Below are 14311 nucleotides of genomic sequence, written 5' to 3' on the forward strand. Positions count from 1 at the left end.
CTAGACGCCCTTTGCAAATATAGCTGGTGGTTTTGATCATCCCATAGGAATAAAGGACCCAAGACGTCAGTGTGTAGGAAAAGTCTAAAATAATCCCAATTGCATTTCTTTAGTATGAAGAAAATTAAATTTGGGTTGAGAAATCTACCTACCCCTTGTGTCAATATGACAAAGCCTTGACAACTTTTGTGTAGCCATCCTTTGAGAGGCCTTGTGAGGACAAATACTTTTAACTATCATTCATATGCAAGTGGTAGCATATGTGCTCCTCATAGCTGCAAGATTGAGGCCTCTTGAAAACACAATATGTGCAGCCCTCCTAAAAAAGGATGCTTTAAATCATTGTGTAAGCAACACTTGTGAATCATTAAACTTTAATTTATTTTCTTGGTCATCATACTTGCATAAAAGAGACTATGTTCCTAACAATGTAGGAAGGACTTTGTAGCTTACATTGAAGTATGCTTTCAAGAGTTTGGAGATAGAGTGAAACATTGGATCACTTTAAATGAACCTTATGCCTATGTGGATATGGAACCATTGAAACCATGAACCACAAAGAAAAATAGTCATTGATTCCTTTTGCTCTCGTACTCTACAGGAACCATTGAAACCATTAAAGTGTGACAGTGAGTTATACTATTTAAACCATACTAAGCCATATACAAGCATAAATAAATAAAAAGTCACATTCGGCAAACATTATCAGTAATAAGTATTAACTCTTGGGAAGGTAAAAGCTAATTTACATAATATAGCTTCTATTTAAAAAAAAAAGATAGGAGCACATTTAATGATCCCCAGAGAGTGTAATAGAAAAGGATTAGGTTTAACTAGCTCGCTAAAGTTAGGCATAGCTCAAGAGGCAGTTACTGTAATGACCCCATCAAAATAAGGTTTGATAATAAATTAATAATTGTGTAATATAATGAAGAACTATAAAATTAATAATAAGATTAAATTGAAATAAAAATAAAATTATAAGTCCATAACATTAATATAACATCATCTATATGGAATGTATTTGTTTCACTTTTGGGCTTTAAAATCACTGTCTATGTATGGTGCTTGACAATAAAATCTCTCAGTTCTTCCTATACTACACCATTTCTTTGTCTATTTGTGTGTGCATGTTCACATCAGGCACTTTCTCTGGCAATTTGTGTGTACAATCATGGGGGAACCATTTATTGTCATGCCCCCACCAAAATGCCATACATTCCAGCATGTGAAAACCTTTTGCTGTGCAATTGAAGTTTAAATAGCACCCATATCATAAAAGCCAATTATGTTAATAATGTGATAAAACTAGCACTAACAATATTTAGGAGGTGGTGCTAGCAAAATAATTAAATTTTAATTTCCAAGGGTAGGGATGGATGTGAATCTTTCACCAATTAGTATAAAAGAGAAATCAAGTCATTAAGAAAAGGAGCATCTATTAGGAATGAATATTATATGACTTTGAACATAATTGTTAAAGCCAAAGTGAACCAAACCCCTCGAAGGATATTCAGAGACTTAAAGATGAACAACCTTCCTCCTATCAAATTATTGGACAAAAACCTATAAATTGTCTAGGAATCAAGGACAAACATTCAAGTAAAAATAGTTGCAAATAGAGAACACGATAACAGTAGAAAATCAAGATAAGTCTATTTTCAAAATTGTGTCTAAGTGAGAAAAATGAATAATATAGAAAAATTCACAATTCTTTATTATGTTATATTTATAAATAAAAATACCAAGTATCATTTTTGAGTTATAATCCAAGAGATGCATATTAAAAAAGAATTGAGTTGTTTCATATCCAAATCTTGACAATATCATGGATGGCTTTTGAAAAGATTTCAAAGCTCAGTGGCCATGCTCTGAGCATTGTCAAGAAATGCAACCCCATTAGTTGCATATGTGAAACAAAGAGTTGAAGTTCAAGGTTAATTACCTTGCACCCATCCTATAGGTGCTCCAACAATCAGCAAAGGAGATCTATGCTACCCAACTTCAATATTAATTCTACCTCCATGGATTCAAAATTCAAACTCATTTTTTGGGAGAATTTATTGCTCATTGAGATATTATTATAAGTGAGTAGCCCTGTGCCCATTTGAAATGGAGAATCCATTTCATGTAAATGAGCTATTGAGTCTCATATATGTAACACTTTTTGACTCCTTATTAATCAACAAAGGAACCTAAGTGTATGCATCTTGCATTGTAGATGGTTGTTCTCAAAAGTCTAACTCTTAATTGTGTCTATGAATGTCTAACGTGTATGTGTTCTATTATTGTTACTTTTGTGGACTAGTGATCCATGATTCATAAAAGCTCTATTTCAGTTATAAGAGGATATATATTGAGCATGAGAATCTTCATTTCTATTATTTCCTCTGTTCCTTTTTTCCTCATTTCGTTTACAATAAGGCTTATGTTGGAATAGGTGAAGAACTGGCCTTCTAAACATGGATATTGACTAACAAACCTATCATGCATTTGTGTGGATTTCCATGATTGGTAGTTAAGAAAGATGGATTGATTTCTAAAAAAATATTTAGACCAACAAGTCAGCCCTTGATCCATTGGGAATGACCTCATTAATCTTGGTTTACCACATATAATTTCAAAATCCAGAATATTAAAATGTAATTGAATGACACAACCACTGCACAATTGTCAAACTCTTGTATATGATGACACACAGAATAAGCCGCTCCTTTTTTTTTTCATCAAGCCTATGTTAGTGAAATGGTTGCTTTGATAGAAATACACTACTAGATGTTATTTCCATTTTACATTTATCTACCGTCAAAAGAAAGTTTGTGAAAATGATTGTTGAATGTCTTCTAACACATGGCCTCAGAAAATATGCAAGAAGCAAATGATGTTAGTTTGTAGTCTCATTTCATTTGAATGAGAAGTTGCTTCTAGCATGTATCTTGCATTGACAACAAGTAGGGGTAGGTCCCTAAGACACCAGCACATAACTAGTCCCACATCAGTGGCCTTTCCTACTAAGAAATTATGTTGTAGTTGTTGTGTGATCAGTGTTAGTTTTTGAAGGAAGATGATCCAACCATAATAGTGGAAACTCATCTACAGATTACGAGTTTACCATAAATTTCTATGCATAGTTGACATTATATAAGAAGTAAAACGCTCATCCAATTTTTGTGAGATATGAAAAATATGAAATACAAATCATTGCATATCAATAAATTACTAGGGCAAACAAATATAGAAAATCTCGTCGCTTATATTCAAGAAAAGTCCTTTGAATTTTTAGACATAATCTTCCCTCAATTGTTTTGTTGATCAGGAATGCATCTGGATGTAACTATGTGAGAGTTATAAATATCAATAGTTTGGTCATACTATATGATGTAAACTACTTAAACACTTGCCTAGACACATTCACAATTCCTCTAGATTTGACATTATTTTGTGTCAACAGGTGGAAATTTCTTTTCAATATATAAAAAACACAAAAATGTAGATGAAACATGCATGAAACATTACCATTCGAAAGAACTAACTAAAAAAACCATATTCAACTAAAAGAATCAGATAAGTAGTTTGGTTTAGGTAGGAGATGTTTTCCATTTCCTCTACCCAATAGGACAAAGATGCCTCAAGTCATTGATGACAAACATGCAGTGTTTAGATGGTTGTTTGTAGAAGATAATAGAATTCATTGAAAGAATGTGTACATATTGCCTTATCTATTGAAAAGAGAATGTACATGTCTACTTCAAGAGGCCAATTTAGACGATTTACTTCAAAGAATTATTTATACACAAATATTTTCTAACTTTGTAGGCTATAGAACTTTTAACCAAATTTTTCAATTTAAGGCTATAAACTAGTTTACATCAATGTTGCTTGCTTATAATGCATATTTCAGTCAAAGCATGTGCACCAAATTTTCATTCAAAACTTTAAATCACTTGATATGTAGATCTTGATTGTAGTTCATTGTATCCTAATTACAATCATTTTGGTTGCTACATAGGTCCATGCAGAAGCAAATACTTTTTCTTGTTTTGTAGAGTTGCTGAGTAATTTTTGGACCATTTTTCCTAGAAACTAGACAATACTATTATAGGCATCCATTCTACAATGGTAGGAATGATAGAACTTTTGAAGATACATGATGAAATATTATTTACTAATTGCAAAACATCTAAAAGTTCTTCTCTTTTATATTTTCTTTGCTAAAATCTTCTTAATAGTTTGAGTTCCTCCATTACTTTAATCACATTACCCAATTATCTCTTGTCATGTCATAGAATTAAAAAATATTATATTTTATAACATAGAATGCCTCAAAAAGTGCCTTCCCAAGGGTAGGATAATGAAAGTTATTCTACTAAGAGAAAGTAATTTTCTCTCTTGTATATTTATCCATGCAATACATCCTAAATATGACAAAGCTTGGTCAATTCTATCTATATGACCATTGTTCTCAAGGTGATGAGGAGATCTATATTTCAAATTGATCCCTAATGCTATTTGTAGATAATCCAAAACATTGAAATTATTATTTTATTTTATCAGTATAAAAAAAAATTAGGTACACTATTATATCTAAATATCTCAGACAAATGTTTTGCTGAAATACATAAATCATCAATCATTTTCTAAAATAAATTGGGTAACTTTTGTAAAATTGTTTAAAAGTCCATAGTTTTGAGACTTGAACAAAATTTTGATTGACATAGGGTAGGCTTTGTGTAAAAGCCTAGTCAAAACAAAACATAATTTTAATTCATTCAAAAATAAAGAAACTGAGGGCAAAAAAATCTAAAAAGGTACTTTGCATAATGCATTCCATATTAAATCAATTTCAAATAAACCCAAAATTTAATCAATTACATCCACCATACAAACATGCATAACTAGCTTCATGAAGAGGCTCCATGGTTTTGACGTGGGGGTTACCAAGATAATGGTTGAAACCTAGCACAATGGAAAGGTCATAATTGATGGTGTCTCCCACCAAATCACTGAGGGTCTCATTACGGAGGTGACAGGCTTCTCCCAGGAAGGCATTAGCTTCTTCAAGAATAAGAAGATGTCTGCCAATGCTGTCAACGCTTTCGTGAAGAATGACAAGCAGAAAAGCAAACTGGTAAAGATTGATACCTTCTATGACATAGAGTCCATCAAGAAGTTCTAGGGGCTTTTTCTAAGGATCATCATAGATTATTTCACTTTGGAGCCCAGGTTTGATAGAGTCAGAACCCATCATTTTGTTCTGCTTAATCATTTTAGACATAAAGTGAAAATCTCCTTTCCTTTCTATATTTTTACTTCTATGACTAAGAATATAGAGAGTTACAAAAAATGTCCTGTCAAGAATCTTGCCCTTCATCAAGGTCTTATGCTCCTCATTTTTGAGTTTTTGAAAACCCAAACAAGAGTCAAGCCCATTGGGGCTTCGGGTGGCTCCTCGGAGGACACTGCTAGCTCAGAATCAGGGGAAGTGCGCGTTGTGAAATCTGTCAAGTTTGAAACCCCAAAATCCAAACCCTCTCCCCACTTCCCTAGCAAGAAGAGCCCCAGGTGCCCTCCCCCTAACCCCCCTACCCCTCATCCTAAGGATTCTAGTGAGGAGTCAGATACGGAGTCGGAGGAAGCAGATTTGGTGGCAAAGAAGGAAAGTGAGTTGGAAGACGACAAGGAAAAAGATAATGACAAGAAGGAGGTGACCCCCTTGGTAACCCAGGATAACCCCAAGAAAAGAAAATTGGACCAAACCCCAACCCATGATCATCTCAGTGATAACACTGATTTGCCTCCCAGCCCCACTGCGCCCACCTCCCCCCTAGAGATCCCCATTTTGCCCCCAGAAGAGATGATAGAAATTATGGTTGAAAAGGGTGGGGAGGCCATCAAGAAAAATAAGAGAAGAGCCTGGCAAAATTTCAATATGGATAGTGTTAGTATGGGCATTGTTAGAGAACCTGCTAAAATCCAGGTGTTGGGGGATCTCGACAGTAGCACCCACTATGATGAGCTCCTTGACCCAACTCTTCTGGTTCTCTCTAACAATGCCCGTGAAATGGGTTTCAACTTCCTCAACAATGCAAAGAACAACCTGACTGAGAATTTCCACTCCATTAAGTGGCTTTTTCAAGAAATTGAGACTCTGAAGGACAGGTCCAACCAGACCAACAACAGGGGGAAGGCAAGGATCATGAGGCCAGAGGTAGTAAAGACCAGGTGGGCAGCCAGGAAAAAGATAGAAGCAAGGACCCCAGTGACAATCAGGAGGACAGAATCACCTGGCTCGAGCAGAAGATCCAAAGGCTGGATTTCATCCACCAGGTTGTGACTAAACAAATTGTGGATACCCTCCATACCTTGAATGAAAACATTGTTAATCTGGGGGACTATCTGACCAATGTCGGTCTTCCGGAGAATGTGGAGCAAAGTATAGAGCACAGAACCAGCCAAGAGGATCCTCAAAAAGAGACTGGAATCTAGGAAAGCCAGGGGGACCAGATGCATTTCCCCCTAGCGACCCAGGAGGAAGAGGCCATCCAGAAGGAAAGTGACGGTGCAAAAATCCTACAGGCAATGGAGAAGAAGGGGCACTAGTCTACCCGCTAGGCTCTGTTCTTGGCCTTTGTTTCCTTGGCTTCAGGCCTTTTTGTTTCTGGCCTTTTGAGGCTATTTTTGTTTTTTCTGACTTTTATGCTTTAAGTTGTTTAATGCTGTAAAACTTTTGGTTTTAGGATCCTTGTAAAACCTGTTTTCCAAATCAAAAACATGTATACAAGAAGGGATAAAAGTTAAAATAAGATATTGAAAGTTGATATAAAAGAAAAGTTTGTTATGCATCAAATTTTTTTCTTGTATACAAAATTGGAATTAGAAATCTATGTCGCTAGAATCAACAAGAAAGGTACAAAATTGAGAAGAACCAATCCTCCCAAAATTGGTTCAAAGATGTTGGAACCTGCCATGTTTTACATATGTCAAAAATTTAGCTGCAACCATCCTATTCATAAAAGAGGTAGCAACAATATTATCTTCAATAACTTGTTTGTCTTTAGTTGTACAAGCTCACTCCTCCTTGAATCACTCCATCACTACCTAATGACCAGCTTGAGTCAACTCATCTATGGTTATCCTCCATAAATGTAAGGTCACCATCCTCATTAATCAACTCAAATGCAAAGCATTTTTCAAATCAATATCTGTTATCATCTACAAGCTATGGTTGTGCTAATTAGCTCTCAAACTATTTTTAATCCAAACCATACTATTTGAATTTTTCAATCAAATGATTGTGGATTTTTATATTCAGAAATCAAAATAGGAAGATAAAAGAAACAATCAAGCTATAAAGCGGCAAAAATTTTACTATATAAACCTCAATATTTGGACAACTAATTGGAAAAGGAAATCACACATTTTTTCAAGCTTCTTTAGATTACTTAAAACAATTACACATCTAAGAAATTCAACCAATGTGTTTTCTATCTTTCAAGTATTCTCAAGTTTTGAATACTTCTGCCACACAAGTTGGGTAGTCATCATAGTCTGCCTAGCATGGTTTTTATGTTGTGCTCTCACTTTCTCTATATTATGCTTTGTAATTTGGTATGTAGCTATCCTGAATCCTGTAATACAATCTACTTTTGATCCAATTCACTATGGGATGCCTTTGATTCCTCACATTATTGATTTCAAATTTCTCGTGTCCTTAAATAGATGTTGGAAGATTGTCTCAATGCATAAGAATTTATAATTGCATTTGGAAGAGCAAACATCTAATAGTTGACATCAAATTTCATTTGTCATCAACAAAACCCCCCTTCATGAAAAGCAACAGCTTCATTATCATTTGGATGCTTTCAAAACTTCCTTGGCCATTATAACCTACCCTAATAGGATTCACCAATTTCAAATTACAACTTGATATTTACAAATTGTCCTTTTATTAATTTCCTCCATATTCCATAAACCAAACTTTTAGATATAGACTTAAATGAAGTGCTTTTTTTTGGAATTGCATAATTTTTTGAAAAGAACAGGAATAAGTAGAAGTATTCAAATTTGAGTGCCATCAAAGTACTAAGTTTGGTCCTACAAGACAATTGCATCTACAAGGCCAAAACTGTGTCCATCCACACCAAATGCCCATTGAACTCATATAATATTTGAGCAACAAGAATAATAACAACTGCATGACTGATCACTATGAAGCCCTTTTCTTTGCTAAAAGTGGATTCCCCATCTTATGTTATCCAAAGCTTTCCTTCTTCATTCTGTGAATGCTCTAGTTCTCTCACGTTACTACATACAATTGGTACCAACTTTCATTCTTTTCTATACACACAAGAAGTGGAACAAATGACATGTTACAATGTTATTATTGCAATGTAAACATATGCATGCTTATAACTACTTTTAAATGTTTGTACAATTATCCATGCTATTAATTTTTTTAGTTTTGCTAGAATCCATGTTCCCTAATGCAATCAAGTAACCCAATTCATCCTCCATGCTCTAAGATCATACATGTTCTTCAACACTATTATAGCTATTTTTCATTGTGGTTAATTTAATTATAAGCATATAATAATGTGTTCATCTGTAGGGAAAGAAGAAACAAGATGGAGAGGCATGCAAGAGTAAATTTTGTAAAAGAAAGAAGGAAGATGTTATCATAAGTAACTTGGAAACTGAATCCCCTTTAGTCCATAAGAGGTTAATGGGCTTTGGGGTTCTTGGCTATCCTACAAAAGGTCGTTCCAAGAAATTGAAGGAGTTTATGCAAGGGCTTCCATTCTTCTATTTCAAAAATGTTTTCATTGCACCAAAGAATGTTTGGAAGACTATAGCCTGACATTTTGATGGTATAGAGGTGGAGTTTGTTGACTCCAAGTAATTTTCAGCTTCAAAGAGACCAAGAGGCTATGTATACAACCTTCCAATAGAAGGGAGATTTCATTTGTTGCCTCTACCTCCTATGACTATTCATGAAGCATTTCCTCAAACAAAGAAGTATTGGCCTTCCTAGGATCATAGGGAAAAATTGAATTGCATACGTGGCTCACGAGCCAGTGATGTACAATGCTAGGAACTCAAGTCAATAGTTAAAAGATCTCATGGTAAACCATTATTGAGTGAGCAGGCATACATACTTCACATGTGCAAGAAGAACAACTTGATATGGGTGGGGCCAGATTAGATGGCCCCTCTGGAGCCTCACGAGATAGAGCTCGTACTGGGATTTGAAAAAGATCGCACCTGGGGAGTGTCATTTATGACAAAGTGCCTTCAATGTTTGGGAAATGCATTCCAAATTGACATAGTAGCATACCATTTCTCTGCACTGAAACCATATTATCTTAGTGGAATCAAAGTCCTCTCTTTTTTCTCTGGTATAGGTGGAGGTAGAGGTTACTCTCCATTGATTAGGGATAAACTTAAAATGTGTTGTATCTGTTGAAATATGTCCAAAAAATACGCTTACACTTAGTTCCTGGTGGTAGAAAAAACAAAAAGCATGCACACATATTCAAAAGGAAGATGTGCAAGAATTGACCAAAGCTTACCCTAAATGACATAGCTTGTGTTAGTGATGTTCAGCTAACATGTCCAACAAATTGGCTTTCAGTGAATCTAAAAAAAGAAAAACTAAAGTAGGATTATCTTTTATGATCTAAAATGAACTAAAAATATTTTTCAAAGTTTGCTAATGAAAGGAAACCAAAAAAAATGCATAGCTGAACATTAACAAAATTTATAAACCAAGAAAAATGTTTAAATAAATGGAAATGAATGTGGAATACAGCGTGAGAACAAGATTTTTTAATCAAATTTCAATCTATAAATCAAAACTTCAACTTGCCTTTGTAATGTTGGGAAGGAGGCTCTTCAACTTTGCCAAGTGTGAATTAATCCTTTCACACCACCTTCTTTCAGCTTCACTATGACTCTTTGATGTTGTAAGAGCCTTCACTTCTAAAATCTCTTTCAATGTCAACTTTAAAGCATTCATGAGCTCTCCTCTACTACAATCAAGCACCAAAGAACCCAAGCTGTCAAACCCTATTGGCACTAAAGCTATAAAACCCTTTTGGCATGTACTCTTGGCCACAAAATGCAGTCTAGGAAATGATTAAGCACACAACTTGTCTTTCGATCGTGTAACAATGAAATTAGGTTAGAAAAAAAAGCTTTTTTTATTTTGACATTTATTTTGACATAGTGTAATCCCATGTTGGTCAAAATTTTGACCAACACGGGCTTGTATTTAAAATATGTGTGTGTGTGTGTGTGTGTGTGTGTGTGTGTGTGTGTGTGTGTGTGTTGCCTTGCACATTTTGACCAATTTGACCCCATTTTATTAGATGGTAAAAAATTTTGGTCTAAAAATCGAGTCAAATGTACTAGTGAATGTATCCCTAATAGGCACACTTTATTGTTGTAGTAGTGAAAATTTTTAGGGTGTCATCTCCACTGCAATTTTACCTTCATCTTGGAGGGTTCCTGCATTATCAAATCTTTGTGTCATTTGTTAATTTATTGCTAACATTTTTTATTCATGTTATTAGGTGTTAGATTTGATATTAGATGTTGATGTTACATGTTAAAGTTTAAGGTTAATGCAGAGATGTATGTAGCGAATTATATATGAACATGGTTTATGTTTTGGAGTAATAGAAATTGTATAGATCCTTATTCATCATCCCCCCAACCTCTTAGCATCCCACTTTCCTATTAAATTTCCAACACTAGTGTGAGGTGAAAAGATGTGAATATGTATGGAATGTAAACAATGCACATTAAAAATGAAAAATATTAAAATTAGGATGTAGAATATAGAATATGGATTTATATATAAATAAATATTGTATTATATATGTGTATGCATGCATATTCAATGAGATATGGTGAATATTATATATAGAAAGTTAATATGATGTATACATAATGTCTTATTTGGTGTACTTTACATTTAAATAGTTGTATATTAAATCAAGTACACTTATTTTTTCCTTCCACAATCTTCTCTAGCTAAACATTTAATATCTTACCTTCTTCCTATTGTCCACAGTGAAGTATAAAATACTAAATTATTGAGACTTAATCTAATTTCATGCTTATACTTTTCAATACTGTCAAAGTGATTCTAATTATGATTATGACTACAATTATTTGCTCCTCATAGTATTATAATGTTAAAAATGCTAATAATAATTTTGAAATATAATATGTTTAAAATTATGTTATAAACTTAAAAAGAGTTCTTGTTGGATTTTCATGTTTACAAGTAGAATATTAAGGTAATAGGATTGCTACAAATGTATTGGGTAAGTGCAAAAATTTGGGTTTCACTTTTGGGCAAAAAGTGGAAGTGTTTTTCCTATTTTTGGAATTTCTTGTCAATTGATGTCAAAATTTGAGGTACTTAGAGATTGAATATCACAAAACTTTGATAATACAAATTGTAGTGCTTGGACTCTACTTTTTGAATATGTAATTTATTTGTATACCCATATGATAGAAATTTATTTTGGTGTGGATCTTTAAAAAACACTTTTTCAAAATGCCTATTTCAAGACCATACCACACTTATGCATGGACACCATAATTTGACACAAATAATTTTTTTTTTTGTAAATCCTTTTAAAAAAAGTTACCTAACACACCAAAGATTGATGAGAGTATTTTTTCTTAAATTTTTATTAAATAATTTATCTTTTTATTAATTATTAATTATTTATTAAGCTAATTTTTAAAACCTATCATGTACGAACACCATAATTTGATCAAATTTTCACTTTTATCAAAAATTCTTTGTTTTTTTAACTTCAAAGGAATTATCAAAGGAATTATTTGTATATTGATGACATATAAAAAAATTGAAGAAAAACCATAAACTAAAAAAATTATTAAATATTTAGTGAACCTCATTATTTTACATTTAGGTACCACCTTTGATTAAAAAAAAATGCAAAAATAGCAAAAAAAATTATAACACAATAACATGTACATTTCTGGAATCAAGACAATGAGAAATCTAATGGGTTTTTGTTTCATCAAAAAAATTGATCAAGAAGACATTCTAAAAATTATAGCAACGCCCAAATCTGCTAGTTTAATTCCTTAGCCAAATCTTGAGAGGTCAAGGCATAGGCTTGGCCCCACCAAGCCTATCCCGCACCAAAAACTGTGGCATGAGAAAAAAATCCCATCCCATGTTGTAAGATACAAGTGTCTGTTATTTGAAATTCAAAAAATGGACGCCCTTTTTTGAAAACTAAAATCAACATTTAAAATCCCCCCACCATTTTTTTTTTGGAAAATGGGTGCCCATTTCCAAAAAATTGATTTTTTAAAAAGAACTTGCCCTCATTTTTATAAATCTAGTACATGTGCCTATTTTTTGAAATTTGCATCAAGCATCCAAGCCTAGTACGAGCACCCATTTTTTAACATTAGGTGCTTGTTTCTAGAGGAGCGAGATCTCAATCTATAGACTTCCATAGTTTTGCGATCAATCTTCTTGCTTCTACCCTAATAACGCTCCTAATTATTTATGTGTGTTCTAAATACAAATTTGAATGTTATATAAATATCTATAGAAGAGACATGTCTCTATGGTAATTTATAAATTAATCATCAATTAGGCAATATTAACATTAATATATAACATGTGTGTGTGTGTGTGTGTGTGTGTGTGTGTGTGTGTAGTAATATATAATACATATAAGTAGATATATGAGGTTTTGTCTAATTGATGATTAACCAATAACCATAGAAGGATCATCTTTGGGTCAACTCAATCCGACTAAAGATACAACATTAAGACTCCTTCTTAGTTAGGGAATATTGTTATATAGAACATGTTATGCTCTCAAGCATTTAGAGAGATATCATCCCAATATGATATTCTTGGAATGACATATTTAAGGATATCAACATATATCCATCAAATTAGGTGTTATCTTTTGATATCATCTGAAGTATGATTCAACAAGTAATATCAATCATATAATGTTCATTAATATACTTATATTCTCTTGGTATGTGAATTGGCATCATGTTCATGATGCTTACCAAAAGAATATATGTAATATCCTAGAAAGGATATATGTTATCTAATTTTGGGATACTATAAGTTAGCAACTAAATATAGTATAACAATTAACAATCATAATCTCAATGACTTAATGCAATTTCCTAGAAGGATATGTGTTATCAGATCTCCAGTACACTCTAGGAAAATAACTGAATGTAGTATATCAAATAATAGTCATGACCTCAAGGACATCAACTTAGCATAGTCCATCATGACAAGTATCATGATCTTTGACACATTCTAGGACAAAAACATAAAGTAGTTTATCATGATATGTTTATTATCATGATCTCTGAGACATTCTAGAACAATAACATAATGTTGTTCATCAAGATAATATGTCAAGCCATTGTTATGATTTTCATCTTACAATAGAGACCTCACAAATCCTAATCCCTATTGATATATTGTATTTTTTCATCACTAGGAGTATTTGAGATTTCTATGAGTTAATTTATTGAATCACAATATTTAGAGGTCCATATGCCTCTAGAACAACACCCTATCTAGTTTGTTCATTCTCCATATCAAAGTTACATCCAATCCAAGTTAAAATCTCCATGTGCATCCTCCACTGCAGATCACACATTTATTTTCCAAATGCCATTTTAGAGCAATAATTCACAAAGTTCACATCATAGACATTAATTTGGGGCCACATGTGAACTTTGAAGCCCTCAATATTATTTTACACGACATTGTCTAATCCATTCTCATGCAAGTTGTTTCCTATCACAAATGGTATCTTGTTCTAACTTTTAAGTTATTCGAGCAATATTTATTTTTAATGTAGGATCAAATTTTTAATCTTGGGTGTTTCTATGCTATCATGGTCATGGTAAGTTTCTCAACATTGCCTACTCTAAAGCATTTTTAGATGATTCTTCAATAAATCTAATATGGATCTCCAATTTTGGCTATGATACCATGCTAAGGTAATAGAATCACTACAAATGTAATAACACATTTGATTATTTCTATTTGTTCCAAATGCATATTTTAATGTTATATAAATATCCATAGAAGAGACATGTTGCTTGAAGAGACATGTCTCTTTGGTAATTTATAAATCAATCATCAAATAAATAATATTAGCATTAATAATATAACATTAATATTAAGATTAATATATGAGGGTTTGTCTAATTGTTGGTTAATCAAAACCATAGAAGGATTATCTCTAGGTCAATTCAATGTGACTAAAACTAC

The 14311-nt window shown here is 33.0% G+C and overlaps 1 pseudogene; it reads left to right on the plus strand.

Annotated features, from left to right (window-relative positions):
- The first annotated feature begins 5071 nt into the window (after positions 1-5071).
- Positions 5072-9578, plus strand: LOC149552075 (DNA (cytosine-5)-methyltransferase DRM2 pseudogene; annotated as a pseudogene).
- Positions 9579-14311: the final 4733 nt, after the last annotated feature.

Source organism: Cupressus sempervirens, chromosome 6 (genome assembly GCF_028749045.1).
Source record: "Cupressus sempervirens isolate cs-2001-9-10 chromosome 6, ASM2874904v1, whole genome shotgun sequence".
Taxonomy (NCBI): Eukaryota; Viridiplantae; Streptophyta; class Pinopsida; order Cupressales; family Cupressaceae; genus Cupressus; species Cupressus sempervirens.